This window comes from Rhipicephalus microplus, chromosome 2 (genome assembly GCF_043290135.1).
Source record: "Rhipicephalus microplus isolate Deutch F79 chromosome 2, USDA_Rmic, whole genome shotgun sequence".
In the NCBI taxonomy this organism is placed as follows: domain Eukaryota; kingdom Metazoa; phylum Arthropoda; class Arachnida; order Ixodida; family Ixodidae; genus Rhipicephalus; species Rhipicephalus microplus.
In genome coordinates this window covers 244,829,706-244,845,951 of record NC_134701.1, presented here as the reverse complement: position 1 = coordinate 244,845,951, position 16,246 = coordinate 244,829,706, and positions in this window count along the sequence as shown.

The window sequence follows — 16,246 nt, the reverse complement described above, 5'->3', positions numbered from 1 at the left end:
CAAAGACGTCGCCCAAGTGACTCTTATATTTAATCGCATCACCACCCTCCGATATGGATTCCTCGAAAAAGATACTCTCCGATTGGTGCAAGCCCTCATCATAAGCAGATTGACTAACCACCTTCCGCACCACAACCTTACTCAAACCGAGGCAAACCGGTGCACACCTTTCTCCTCATGGCAGTCAAGGCTGCTCCGGGGCTGCCCCATACGCTTCAACGCAGCTCCTCCTACGACTTGGAGTTCGCAACACCATACGTGAACTAATTGAAGGACATTGTAACAGTCAAATTGAACGTCTCGAGCAGACAAAGGGTTGTCTCGTTGTACCTGGGTTGGGATACAGCGGGTCAAACGAACCGCACCAAGAGCCGAAACATCTTTCACTGGACATTACGAGGAAAATTCAAGTATACCCCATACCCTGCAATATGCACACTGATCGACATAACAGCCGGAGACGAGCAAGAGTTGAGGCTCTAATGCCAGCCGTAGGTGATGGTACATCTATAACGCACCAGTCCTTTGCAGTGATGTGGCCCGATATACACATGAACGGGTCATGTGTCACGTCGTAGTGGACAATACTGATTATGTTACGGTATCGGTTACGCTTGAAACCATGTACAGCGGCACGGCAGATCAGGATGCTATCACCCTTGCTATTATACACGCTTCACAAATACCAGCACCGTACGAATCACTGTGGTTACTGATTCACAAACTGCCTCTCGGAATATTTCGAAAGAAATGGTCACATCCTAGACACACCGTATGCTGACATCTGTTCCTTCCACTTTGTTAGATAGGATGCGTACCGTCTGGGAACCTGGACGCGCATCTCTCCGTGGCAATGAACGCGGTAAATTCGGTACCTCGAGAGTTTACAAACCAGGCGCCATCGGAGGAGCTGTCCAACCCAGACAATGCATCGAACGGAGCATTAAACTACACTGACACGCTACAGTATTACCGACAAAGCCTTATGTTGTACCCCACAAAGAACTCAACCTGGACGACGCGGTTTCCTGGCGGCAGCTTCAGACTAATTCATTCACCTCCCTTTAAATCTTTCCTCTCTTCCACTTCACTCAATATCCCTCATACTGCGAGCGAAGCCTACAATGTCTACAACCACCGGGCTACCGCCACATATTCCTTCACCTTCGCATTCCTCTTGAGAAACTGCGCTGACCAGGTCAGAGCCGCAGGATCGGCTGATCGGCCGCAGAGTCGGCTGATCCGGCGGGCACGTGGTGTGGCGCAAGCCAATGGGACCCAAAGCTAAGCGCTCCAATTAAGGAGGACTGTCCTTTCGGTCTGCATGAATAAAAGTTTCTCTCTCTATATATATAATTAATGGGTATGTGCCGAAAGAATCAGACCACTGTTCAACAAAAAATGAAGACAAATAATGAATATTATCACGGGTATATGTCTTGGAAAATCGGAAAATCCTGCTACTCTCTCCTGGTCCACCACAGCTAGCCAAAGAAATGGATGCAAAACGCTGACGGCGAGTCTAAGACTCTGAGGGGTAACAACGACAACAACAACAACAACAACAACAACAACAATTAATAATAATAATAATAATAATAATAATAATAATAATAATAATAATAATAATAATAATAATAATAATAATAATAATAATAATAATAATAATAATAATAATAATAATAATAATTCGTTAACGTGCACCCAAATCTGAGCACACGAGCTTACAGCATTTTCGCCTCCATCGAAAATGCAGCCGTCAGAGCCAGACTTCGATCCCGCGACCTGCGGGTCAGCAGCTGAAGTGCTTTAGCCATTTGGACCACCACGGCGGGGCAATACCAGAGAAAGGGAAGGGAAATGGCGGCTACAAGACCCCGTAATGATGGAAGCCCATTACGCCGACGACTATGTGCCCGCAGATATATAAGAGGGGTGAAGGCTTGGTTTCAGCGAGTTTCTCTCGCTGGAGTGTGGGCATCCTGGCCGTGTCTGCGACTGTCCGTGGTTTCACGCGAACTTTTGTGCACTGAGGATCAATCCAAAAACCACATAGCGTCACCAAGCTATGTCATAGGTAAATCCCGGCAACAACCTAGAATAAACCTAGAAACAAGCAGATTAGACTTGAGAATCACCCCACATTCCCAGACATTGGAGGACATCTAAATGTGGCGCCATCTCTCGGCGGCAGGAACAACAGACTACCATAACTGAATGGGAGATAGATGAGCAAAATCATATCTTTTGAGAAAAGCGAGTTATGAATAACTACTCTGGTTTGTTTGTAGCAGAGACCCACGGATACATTTTGGCAAAGTTTCAGCATCGCACCTCAAAGCGTGTTGCTTTCCTGGACAATTGAGCGCCGCCCCCACAAACGCATGGGATTCCATTGTTAAATACTAAACATTCTGGGATGCCACGCGGTTTGTCGCTCATCACTGTAGCTTTGCCAGACTATTCAAATAAGTTGTCTGTGCTGTATAGAACAGGGAGTTGCTTTTGATAGCTAGCTTTTTTATTCATATGTAGTTTTTATTGGCTATTTCTCATTCAGTTGTGGCACGCCGCCGCTGTGGCTTACGAGAGATGGCGATACGTGCAGGTGTCTCCAAATACTGGTCATATTTCGTTGTTTCAAGCCTTGCGCGATTTAGTGCAAATTTCGCCAATTTGTCATGTCCTTGACAGAATTGACAAATCTGGCAAATCAGTGCTTAAACGAAAGTGCACGTGTCGCAGTATCTCTGGCACAAGGCCCCAAAGATCAAGGTTGCAAGCAGAGATGGCCATAAACCGTAAAACCCAATAACGCACCGTTCTCAGTAATGGCCAATTGACGCATATGTTCACAACCAGAATTTTTAAGGCGAAAGCCTTTAATGTTTCATGTTCACGTCCGTCAGTCCACCCATTCCTTTGTTCGTGCCCGAGAAGGTGCCAGGTGGCTGCCAGGGTGCGCCAACGGACACTGATCGCGTTGGTCGCGCCTTGTGTTGGACTCTACAGCGCTCGCGCTCATGGAGCAAGACAAAGAATGTGGGGAGCCTTACGCCACACGAGTGAAGCCCATCATGTCGGCCCAACACGTGATCAAAACGTCAGAGCTTGCGGTAGCTTTTAGTACTCTTGGTGCTGTTTCGTCTTTCAACCACCTGCATGAGCCGTCTTCAACAGCTGAAGTGCAAAAAAAAGGTAATGGACTAAGAGAACAAGGAGGACAAGCGCTTGTACTCCTTGTTCTCTAAGTCTTTTGTTACCTCTTTTTTTTTTGCGCTTCATCTGTTTAAGACATGAAATACCAACTAGCCCACTCCCACACCTTGCATGAGTCGGCCGGTCTGCGCCGAAGCCGAACCAGCGCGTTTCTATTAAAAGGTACCGGGCGCCGTACTCCGAAGTACCGGCAAGTTTCATTGCTGGCGTGCGTTCACGCAAAAGGTCACGTGTTGGGCCGACTTCGATGGCTTCAAAACGGGTTGGCTTGCCAAGGCTGGGTGCGTGATGTCATGCTCCCTCCTGTGTTTTTCCTTCCTCCGTGCCCAGCGCCCAACGGGTACAATCTTGCAAGAAGAGAGACGTGCGCATGCGTTCCATTCTGACCGACCCCGCCTCAGTGGGCACTGGCGTTCGCTGAACACACTTCGGAACTTACAAAGGGGCCAACAAGTTTTACATTAGCAATCAATCAGTCAATCAATCAATCAATCAATCAATCAATCAATCAATGTAACAGGCAAGTAGGCGAGCTTGACAGGAAAGCTTCATGACATGACAAGAGAGAACGTACAGAGATACTTGGACCAATAGTCTGAATAAATCACCACCGATTTTATAGCAACAGTGACTGGGGATAATGTACTTTTTGTTGCTAATAACAAATGCATATTGAGAAAAAATTCAATTCTAACATTCTGAATAGCCTCTATTGAATTTTTGGTCCTGAAGGGAATGTATTTTAGGTATATATAGGATGGCTGACCATGTGTAGGTAAGATTTATTACAACATAGGAGAACTTGAAACACAACGAAATATATAGTCATCATGTTTCAATGACGGAGATGTTTTCGCGAGCGTCCTATTTCCCTCTTACACCACCGTTTTGTCCGAACACTCAATCGTATACACTTCGCACGAACCTCCGTTATCGCGTAGTCTTCGAGCACGAAACTGCGACTGAATTATGACCCCGCATGTAACGACCTCTTTCCGCATACTATACGACTACTCTACGCGCCAGCACGGAAAAATTTCGTATCTACGAAGGCGAACATATCATTTGAATGGCTCGCTCGCTGTGTCACCGTATTCTCGCTGAGGGCGGTGACCCTTCCTAATTGCTGCTCGCGAAACGCGCATACGCTGCATGACGAGACGCGTTATAGCCTCCCTTCTCTCGACCGCTGAAAGAGACCTCACACATTCGCCCACACAAAAGCACGCGCCCCGCACAGTCGTTTGGGTCATTGATTTGAGGTATAGGATCGCCTGGAGGGCATTAATTCTTAATTGCCCGGTTAAGCCAGCCGGGTTGCGGCCAACGGTTGTGCGCCCAATGTAAGCGATCCACCGAGAGGCTTCGTCCGTTCTTGTTTTACCCTTTCTTTCTTTCCCCCTCTCACCCTACTCTATTTACATCGCCGCCTTTTAGAGTACCCCATGAATGACTCGCTGCCTTCTTTCGCGAGCTGTAATTGCCGTGGCAAATGAGCATGCGGCCGTTGAGCACCGATAGCGGCGGGGGTCTCTCGCGTCGCTGACACAACCGTTTGGATTGACGCGTGACCCGTATGGCATGCAGCACTGCGAAGATATTTTGGCGCCCCATTAATCCGCCTAACGCTCTGCCGACTACAAGGAAAAGGAGCCCGCGGAAATAGCCGTGCTTGACGGCGGCGTGTCGGGCCGTTGACAGAGAATTGCGTAAATGACGCCCCTGCGTATGTTTCATGCGAAAGAGCGTGGGCTGATGAGTTATGTTGGCGTCGAATACGTGACACTGGTTAGGCCTAATTATGCCTATATATATATGCATATTCTAATAATTCACCACGTGTGAGTAATTCACGGCACCCTTCCTGGGGAAGGTGGTAAGTGCATCAGCCCTGTACCGATGGCCTTGTCACAACTAGAAGTATAGCACACAGAAGGCGCCAAAATTTTGTTCCCCAGCAATGTACGACTCTATTTTGTATAACTGCGTAGTAAATATTGCCGGCACCGTGCTTCCGAAAAAGCCAGTACTTTAAATAAAAGGCTGCATGCCGAAGTAGTGCGGATATTCGGCTTTTTCTCGTGCTTCGTAGTCCTCAAACGTTTCACGCTGACTTCATATTTAAGTGTTTAGGGATGAAACCTCATTAGCCAGGTACCTTCGACAAAACGTCAGTTCATATAAGTCCCTCGTACACGTTTGTAAACGGGAAATGAATCATGAGCATGTTTCGCATTGCTGTAGTTATTCATCGTTTTGCCTCTGCGCCGTTCGTCGTTTCTTATCTTGTTTGTCGTTTTTTTCTTGCACTGTTTCCTGTTCAGGAGGGACTTCATCACAGGGTGACTAATTTTATTACAATGTCCTTGAGCTGAAGTTTATAAGAAACTACAACAACTACTACTACTACTACTAATACTACTACCACTACTACTGCAGTGCTAATGTTTCTAATATTATTATTATTACCATTATTATTAATAATTTTACGTGCCAAAACAACAATCCGGTTGAAAGGCACACCGTCAGTTGGAGAGCTCTCGAAGTTTTGATCAGCTGATGTTCATTAACGTGCACTATATTCGCACAGACACAGAGACATCTATATAATTTTGTCTCCGTCGAAATTCGACAGCCGTGACTGGTATCGAACTAGCGACCTTATATATAAAAAACAGTGACCTGAGGAACCGACTATCGTGCTACTACGCCTTCTGTGCCCGTGCGCTCACTATGACCCGTCTTTCCGTTTTCCAAGCCCCATCTCTTTACAATTGTAGTTCGGGTACATGCCGTTACTCGGTTGCAGTTCGGCCACACGCTGTAATATCCAACTGACGTGTTCGCGCTTGGTTACTACAGTTCATACATCGAATGCCTTTTGGTGGTGGCCATTTCCTTGTTCTGGAATTATGACGATGGAATTCAGAATAGGGCGAGGAGCCAGCTGCCGTCTTTGAAGCTCCCTGTTAGCAAGAAAACTAAGCGCCGACGATTGTCGATTCGGTAGCGGCCGCGAACTATATTCACACGCCTCCGGCACTCTCTCTTGACAGGCACTGAAAGAGAGAATACGACAGGAGTTGTTGCCAAAAGAGCGGAATCGGCGGGATGGGAGAGGCATGACTTTCGTCGAATGATGTCTATTTTCTCTAATTTGACGCGACCGGAAAGGGTGCGCTAAACGATCGCGTTTTATGTTCATTTAATTTTTCTCCTACTCGACTGCATCACTCGCTGAGAACACAGATAGCTGCCGTTTTTATTGTATTGTTATATATAGCAAGCATTGCTATATCACTGTAGTATTGTTGTACTTGCTTTAGCGGTAATGTGCGACGTGTATATTTCCCGTAGTTGCTATTTATGCCCTTGAGCAGTTTCAACTATTGCTGCAATTTCGTGCTAACCACTATACATGTACTTGCTATTTGCTGCTTTTCATGATGACACCTGTACCAGGTTGCTTCCCTCGTATGCTCCGGTGGTTTGGATCCATAAAGGTATACCTACGTAGCGCTTAACCCAACGCAACAATTCAGCATCTACATACCTGAAAATAAAATTCAATTGAATTGAATTTGCTCCACGTGGAAAGTAAGCATCGCCATTTCATTGTGTCTGTTTATCGCTCTTTATAACATTGTAATCTGCTATTTGTGCTATACTGTTGTTGCCAATCAAATACTTATGCTCATATTTCATAGGAGGTACTATTTTAGTGTACACTTCGGGACCTCCTTCTGGATATCTTTCTTGTACATTGTGTTATGAAGCAATAAAACTTGATTTGATTTGAAAAAAGGTAGAGGGAGCATTTAAACGACTGGGTGACTAGAACGTCAGCCAGTCGCAAGTCCATTTGGATACCCTGCTTTGGAGGAAAGTGGTTAAAGGCGTCATGAAACAATCATCTTCTTTGATGAGCAATCCTATTCTACGGAAAGCAGACACTTTTATGATTATCTCAGCGAAATTTCGCAACCTTGCTTTGCAATGGGGGCTTAGAAGTAGAAGACGAACTTGCCGTTTTCTCAGACAACATCTTTTCATACGGAGAGTTGAGCACTTCATCCATTTAATTGATGGAAAGTAAAGGAAAGAACAGGAAAAGGGGATGTTAAAAGGACAGTACGGAAATCGTCGACCGAACTTGCTGTGTATTCCGGACTTGCGAATATACGATTCCATAACGCCGTCTTGCTGTCTCATAAATAGACAGAGAGAGAGAGAGAACACAACTTTATTGTCGTCAGACTTAAGGAGGTAGGTGACCCGCCAGGCTGGACCTGATGGCCACCTCCTCTGCCCTTTGTACGGCCTGGAGCTGAACGGCCAGGCTGGTGGAGGTCAGAACTGCCTCCCACCCCTCTGGCGAGGGAGCGGCTAGGAGATCGAGAGAGGGGGGATCTTCCCTGCAGGCCCAGAGAATGTGATTAAGTGTGGCTATTGAGCCACAATGCGAGCAATGCGGATCAATCGAGTCGGGGTATATACGTGCATAAATGTATGGGCACGGAAATGAATGTGTTTGCAAGCGGCGCCAGATAACCTCCTGGCGCTTAGTTAGCTTATGGTGCGGGGGTGGTTTTGTCTGCCTCGAAAGACGGTAATATTGTGTGATGTCATGGTAGGATGTCAAGGCTTCACCAGGGTTTTCCAAATCAGAGGCGGGTACCACCGCTCGGCTGACGAATCCTCGAGCATATAGGTGGGCCGCCTCGTTCCCTGGGTTCCCCGCGTGAGCCGGCACCCATACCAGCGCAATGGAGGATAGTGCGTCTTCCTCAGCATCTGTAAGGAGACTGGGCAATAGTAAACGCAGAGTTGTGGGGGCCACAATGCCACGTGCGAAGTTGGATATAGCAGCCTTTGAGTCACTGAGTATAGTGGTGAATCCGGATGCTGCTGCTAGCGCTATCGCCGCTTCCTCAGCTTCTGTCGTATTAAGCACACGGACAGAAGCAGCCGCTTTAATTTGAGGTGAATTGGCGTTGTTGCCGGGGAGAGTGATTACGCTTATTGCATATGCTTTAGTAAACTCTCGGTATTGGGCGGCGTCAACGTACGCAACGGTTGGGTTGGACGCGTACGTTTTTTGCAAGAATTTGGCCCTCGCTTTCCTTCTACCGTCGTGATGGCTGGCCAACATGTTCTTTGGCAGTGGTTTTATGAGGAATTTCTTTCTGATGTTGGGGGGGATGACAGCCGGATCGTTACCCGTAGGAGATACCACATGGTCAATGTTAGCAAGGATCCAACGCCCCGTCCTGCTTCCCTGTAATCGGTGAATTTGCGCCGTAAGATGCGCTTCAAGAAGTTCTTCTAAGGTGTTATGCAGCCCAAGACTGAGGAGGTGCTCTGTCGATGTGTTTCGGGGGAGACCCAATGCCACCTTATACGCTTTGCGTAAGAGCCGATTTAGTTGGGCTCGCTCAGATTGAAGGAGGTGCAAATAAGGGAGGGCGTACGTGAAGCGCGACAAAACGAAGGCTTGAATTATCTGTAGCAGTTCTTTCTCCTTCATGCCTCGATTGCGAGCGCTCACTCGAGATATAAGATGGGCCGTCTGGTTCACGGTTACGGTGAGACGGTCTAGCGTAATGTTGTTGTGGTGGTTTGTTTGCACAATGAGTCCGAGTACTCTCATGTGGGCCACCTGCTTAATTGGCGTGTCATTGACATACACGTTAATACTAGGAAGTGGAGTCTTAATTTTGCGGCGATCTGGAGGTCGCAGTAATAGTAGCTCCGATTTGCTCTGGGAACACTCCAAACCCGCTTCTGACACGTGCTGAACGACTACGTCGGTTGCTCTTTGAAGAGTCTCCTCGATTTGACCATCGGATCCCACCGTCGTCCAGAGCGTGATGTCATCTGCGTAGAGGGTGTATCGCAGGCCGGGTATCGTGTCAAGTTTGGGAGGTAGTGACCTCATAGCGAGGTTGAAAAGGAAAGGGGACAAAACAGCTCCCTGCGGGGTGCCGCGATCACCGAGTGTGATGAGCTTAGAACGAAGGTCACCCACTGAGAGTTCAACCGTTCGATTAGATAAGAAAGCACGGACGTAGTTAAATATGCGTTCCCCGGATCGTAGTTCGGACAGACTGCCTAAAATGGCACTATGCTTCACGTTGTCAAATGCTTTGTGAAGGTCCAGACCGAGCAAAGCCTTGGTACTAGTGCCACTCTCAGGTCGTAGGAGATCGTGATGCAACTGGATGAGCGCATCCTGAGTGGATAGATGGGCCCTGAAGCCCAGCATTGTGGGGGGAAGTAGGCGGTGCTCTTCCGCGAAATTTTGCAATCATAAATAGACAGAGTATGGGGTAAGATGACTAAACAGACTGTCAAAGGCGGCATCCCCACTTGATCTTTGCGTGCCATAAAGGATAGCATGCGAGATTTTTTTCATGCCTTAATAGCATTGTTCGTGGTACCTCCTTTTTACTGATTAGGAAACCGCAGTTAGGCAAACCAGTTTACTTGTCCCAAGAATTCTCGTCGAACATAATGTTATACCGTTGAGCAAAAATGTTGATCTTCAATTTACAGTACAGTCAGCAAGATGTAGTAACAGTGGTGGCGGAGGCTATAGAGTGTGTTTTTCCTTGTGTATGCACTTACGCACGCAGTTAATAAACCAGGTTGATTGCATTGTCTCGGCATACTCTAAGGATGCGCTGGACTGGCTCAAAGCAAGCACATGAACGCCATATACGCCAAAAATATCGTATCTCCTCACATACACTCGGTTCGCAAGTATCTTCCAGATTTGACCGCGCAGGGGGGAGGAGGATAAACAACAAGAGGGAAGGCAGGGAGGTTAACCAGGCACATGCCCGGTTTGCTACCCTACGCTGGGGGAGTAGGAAGGGGGCATAACGATGAGAGATAGAGAGGAAAGAGAAGAGAAAGAGAGAAAGAAAAAAAAACGAAAAAAAGGAGGATTGTCAGTCAATCGGCTGGCGCGTATGCAGCGGTGGCACTACACAAAAGTTAAAGGTGGTCACGTAGGCCTGTAGTCCTCAAAAAGCACAAGGCAGCTTTGACTGCTTTTTGAGCCGACGAAAGGCGATGACGGTGTTTCAGTAGCATCTGCACAGAGAGTGGCCGATCGTCCAATTGTCGCAATGCACCCGAAAGCTTCTGTCTTTCAGAGGCAAATCGAGGGCAATGGCATATCAGATGGTCGATGTCTTCTTTGGTGCAGCAGACGTCGCATTCCGCATTGTCGGTCAATCCGATGAGGGTTCTATATGCTTTTGTGAAGGCAACCCCCAACCAAAGGCGACAAAGAAGTGAAGCTTCACGTCGACGAAGTCCGGATGGAGGTCGAAGTTCCAGTCGAGGGTTTATTTGGTATAGTCTCGTATGTCTTATGCTTGGGGTGTTCCACTCCTGCAGACTCAGACTACGTGCCAGGTGACGAAGTTGCTTTGCAGCGTCAGTCCTTGACAAAGGAATCGAAAGGGTGTGTTCTTCTTGGTGCGATGTGCGAGCCGCGTTGTCTGCGGAATCATTGCCACTGATCCCACAATGGCCAGGAAGCCACTGAAACTTGACCTCGTGGCCTGTTTCTGTGACGTGGTGAACAAGCTTGACAACTTCGTAAGTTAATTGTTCATGGCAACCTCGTCGAAGGACTGACTGCATGCTCTGTAGGGCTGGTTTTGAGTCGGAAAACACAGCCCATTTACTCGGTCTTTGGGATTTGATGTACTCTAGGGCACCACGCAAAGCCGCAAGTTCTGCCGCCGTAGACGTAGTGACATGTGACAGTTTGATTCGCAGAGTGATTCCTCTAGCTGGAATCACCACCGCACCCCCAGAACCAGACGCTGTGGTTGAACCATCGGTGTATATGTGCACGTGGTTGTTGTACATTTCGTGCAGATAGCTCAAGCTCAATTGTTTTAGGGCTGATGAAGGCAAATTTGATTTTTTCTGTATTCCTGGAATTAAAACACGTACTTGGGGAAGTGTCAGGCACCACGGAGGATACACCAGTTTCTCAGCAGGCGTAAAACCTGACGTAAACGACGCACGATGAGCACAGACAATTGCACTAAATTTCGTGCAGGGCCTCTCAGTAGCGAGGGTTGCCAAGTGGTGGGAAGGATTCCTAGCATGTTGCCTGAGGTACGTACGCATCGTTTCAATGGTGATGTGCGTCATGATCGAGTAGTCCTGTGCAATGGCAATTGTTTCAGCTGTCGATGCGCAGCGGGGTAAACCAAGGCATATCCTAAGCGCTTGGGCTTGAATATTTTGGATTGTGCGCAGGTTCGTTTTGCACGTGTTAGATATAACAGGTAGGCTATACCGCAGGAATCCAGTAAATAATACCTTGTACAGCTGTAACATAGACTCGACAGACATTCCCCAACTTTTCCCAGCAAGAAACCTGAATAAGTGACAAATGGCAGTCAGCCGCTTTTTCACGTAGTTTACGTGGGGTGTCCAAGACAGGTTTCGGTCGATTACGACTCCCAAGAACCTGTGACTCCGGCTGCATGACACCAACTGCCCGTTAATTGATATGCCGTAAGCGGACATTGGTTTTCTGGTGAAAGCCACGACTGCACACTTCTCACTTGCGCTTTCGAGCCCTTGTTTGCGTAAGTGGTACGATGTCACTGATGCTGCCTTCTGAAGTCGAGCGCGAAGTTGAAGTCGAGTCACACCTGATGTCCATACACAGATGTCATCAGCATAAATGGAAAGTCGTACACTGCTTGGTTGCTTGCCAACTAGTTCAATGAGTGTTAGGTTGAACAGCGTCGGGCTTAGCACTCCGCCTTGCGGTACTCCTCGGCTGCAGTAATATTCGGGTGTCGGGCCATTCTCTGTCTGCACGTGAAATGATCTATTCTGTAGGTAGCTCTGAACCCACGTATATATCCTGCCACCGAGTCCCACTCCTTCTAGTGCGCTGAGAATGGCTTCGTGGGTGACATTGTCGTATGCCCCTTTAACGTCAAGAAACAGAGCAGCAGATAACCGTTTGCAGGCCTTCTGGTGTTCTACATATGTCACCAAGTCAACTACATTGTCAATTGACGAGCGGCCTCGTCTGAACCCGGACATGGCATCTGGATATATTTCGTAGAACTCTAAGTACCATTCCAGACGCGTTAAAATCATCCTTTCCATAACATTTCCCACACAGCTCGCGAGGGCAATCGGGCGGTAAGAGGAAATGTCCAAGGGTGACTTGCCGGCCTTGAGAAGTGGAATCAGGCGACTTGACTTCCATTCCTGTGGAACCATGCCAGTTTGCCAGGAGTCGTTGTACAGCTGCAAGAGTGCCTTCCGAGCTTGATCTCCTAGGTGACACAGAGCGCGGTAAGTGATGCCGTCAGGTCCTGGCGCTGAAGAACGTCTACACAAAGCAAGCGCAGCCTTTAGTTCGTCCATTGAAAACGAAATCTCCATTCGGGGATCACGTGAGGATATAGAAAAGTCGGGCGCCTTTGTCCCAGTTGAATTTGAGCCGCTGGCAATCCTTCGACAGAAAGAATCTGCGACATCAATCTCTTCGCAGCGTAAGTGAAGTGCCAGAGATTTTAATGGGTAGCGCTGAGTAATGGTTGTACGAAGACCCCGGACAGTTCTCCAGATTAGTGACAGAGGCTTTCTGGGATCCAAAGACTCGCAAAAAGATACCCATCGTTGCTTGTCCAACTTGTCCATGTGACGCTGTAGTTTCTTTTGTGTGCGTCTGGCCACTCTCAGATCATCAAGTGACCTCGTGCGTCTATAACGTCGTTCTGCACGACGACGAATCGCTCGGAGTTTCTCGAGATCAATGTCCATATCAGTGCGAGATGAGCTCACCGGAAGTGAACGCGTCGTTGACTGTAGGGCACTCTTTATTGCGTCCTCTAGATTGAAAGGTGAGGCGCCAACATACTCTTCCATGATTAACTTGTATTTTTGCCAATCGGTGCACTGGACGGCTCTGGAGGACTTGAGACTTGGAAAGCCGTCAATCTTCAGGTATGTTGGGATGTGGTCACTACCCCTTGTTTTCAAATCCGTAAACCAGTGCACTCTGCGTGTGAACGAGCGTGAGACGAAAGTGAGGTCCAGGCAACTGCTATAGGCCGATCCGCGCAGATAAGTAGGGCTGCCGTCATTCACGAGGATAAGTTCACATTCAGATGCAAAAGACACTAACTGTCTACCTCTAGTGTTGGCCCTGGAGCTTCCCCATAAGTAGTGGTGGGCATTGAAGTCACCAGTTATCACCCATGGCTGGAGAGTTGAATTCGAAATTCCGCGCAAGCGCTCATGGTCTAGACGACTTGATGGATGTAAGTAGGCTCCGATGATGGTGAATGTGGTCTTCTTGTTTTTTACTGTTAGGCAAACGTACTGGTTTTCTTCGTCAGGGGGTACAGGGTGATGAACATAAGTTAAGTCGCGCCGTATGAACACAACGACCTTGCTGCGCTCTCCGTGGGTAGAAGACATAAAGCACTCATATCCAGACAGTCTCATCTGAGCTGACAGGTTTGGTTCACAAATCACAATTATGGAGAACTGGTTCGTGAATACATATTGCCGGAACTCGGACATACGCGCCCTAAGTCCTCTGACATTCCACTGAAGGACAGATGCGTTCTTGACCTCCTCTCGAAAGGATAACATGTTGCGGGCCATCGTTTTACCTTAGAGCTGCAAGCACCGGACTCAAAGTGTCCAGCATTTCGAGTGCGCTCTGCGCTGATGGGGTGTTCATGTTGCTTAGGAGCATGCGCATTGCGCTCATAAGGGTCTGCAACATGTTGATGACCTGGCGATCCTCAGTTGTCTTTTCATCAGTGGTTCGTGATGGCATCGAGGTTGGCGGGGATCGATGCACCTCTGAAACAGGATGTGTGACGGCCACTCTTCACGAGGTGGGAGTCTTGACCCTGATTCTGTTTTCGGTGTATCCGTCTTCGCAGAGCTTGACGATGGGGGGCCAGTTCTTCTTGCTCTAGATGACGGGTCTATATCGGCAGATGTCACGTTGCGTGATGATCTTCTGTGGTGACGCCGACGTCGCCTGACAGTAGCAGCGGCTTCCCTGTGCGTTGAATTGTCGCGCACCATGCGTTTCAGCACCGCGCGTTCATTTCTCACTCGTGGGCAATCTTTAGACGACGCTTTATGAGCGCCGTGGCAATTGGAGCATTTGAACGCAGTTGCGTGGCAGGTGTCTTCTGAATGAGGTTCGGCACACCGCGGGCACATGTGCACAACATTGCTGGTACATACTCCTTTGACATGTCCCATCTTGAAGCATCTGAAGCATTGTAGGGGCTTCGGTATGTATGGACGGACCTGGTGGCGAACGTGGCCAACTTTGACGTGTGGGGGAAGACTGTCTCCCTCAAAAACAATCTTCAGGCATCGTGACTGACCAAGCCTTGCGATGTGCTTGATGAGGATGTCGTCTGTAGTTGGCTTTGTCAAGATTGGGAAATCGTCAGCGGGAATGGAAATGTCCACGTCATAAATGACGCCAACACTGCCCTTACAGTCAGTGGGGATCACTGATTTAACTGTGACTCTGTCGATTTCCGAGATGTTCTGTAGGCTTTGCAGCGCACTACGGTGTAGAACATCAACTGCCAGAACATTCTTCCGTGAGTTGATCCTGACGTCTTTAATCTCATTTGGAGCGAGTCCTTCGAGGTATGCAGAGAGGACTTGCCTGTTAAGCCGCCGTAGGTTGGCTGAAGGGTCCACAGCCATGAAGAGTATAGTGTGTGGCCAACGCTGCGCGGTAGCCTGCACGGTGGATATACTCGTCGTCGACGATGTTCGTAGCAGTCTTCTTTTTGCATTGCGACTCATGACGACTGTGTAGTCGTCATCCGATGACTCGAAACCGTCGGAATAGAGCTCCGTTGCCTCGCTGTCTGTGCCACTTGAGGTGGTTCCACGTTTCCTTGCCGCTGCCAGACGTAGCGGTTGTCCACCTCGAAAATCCTGAGAGGCTTCTTCATCCATTGTCGCAAGGAGGGAGCGGCAGCTCCCAGAATTTGCGGTAAAACAAATTTGCGGTAAAACCGCGCAGTGTTCCACACTTTCCAGGGCCCTCGGTCATATGAACATTTCGCACTGCATATCAAACCGTAGTGTCTTTAAGGCTGACCTCTTGCGAATCGAGGTCAGCCTTACAGACACTACGGTTTGCTATGCAGCACGGGTTACACGAACAATTCGTATATCAGATAAGACACGACTACCACGAAGCGCTCAAGAAAGGTCACGATATTGTATTTCAGTGGTTGCCGAGTCATTGCCGAATTGTCGGCAATGACCGCGCGGATGAAGCTGCTCGATCGGCTCATGACCAAAACCTGCGTACGCCCATACCACTCTTGAGAACGGACGCTGCAAGGCGACTACAATCACTTGCTCGCCGTACAACTCTCCTACAATGGAATACACCGGGTTTCTCCAACACGCACCTGTATTCGATCGACCCAAACTTGCAACTTCGTTTGCCATACGGGCTCCCACGATGCGCTGAAACTTTACTGTGTCGCATGAGGTTGGGCGTGGCATTTACGAATGCGTACTCTCGTCTCCTTGGAATGGCGAGCACTTCGGCATGCAACATCTGCGCCTGCGAGGAAACGCTCGAGCACATTCTATGTCATTGCCCAGCATACGAGTCTGAACGACGTATTATGGAAGCCAAGCTCCGTCAGCTGGACTCACGGCCGCTTACAGAAGAGAAGATCCTGGGACCTTGGCCGATGGTCTCCCATACACACAAAGCCACGAAAGCCCTCTTCCACTTCTTAAGGACCACCAGACTTCACGACCGCTTGTAAAAGAACAGTCTGACACCATGCTGTGTAGTCTCGAGCTGACGATTCATCCTTCTCTTTCTTACTCCTCTTTTTTTCTATCTCTTTTCTTTCTATTATTTTCTCTTTCCCCCCTCTCAAGTGTAGGGTAGCCAACTGAGCCAAGCTTGGTTAACCTCCCTGCCTTTCCTCTCTATTTATCTCTCTCTCTC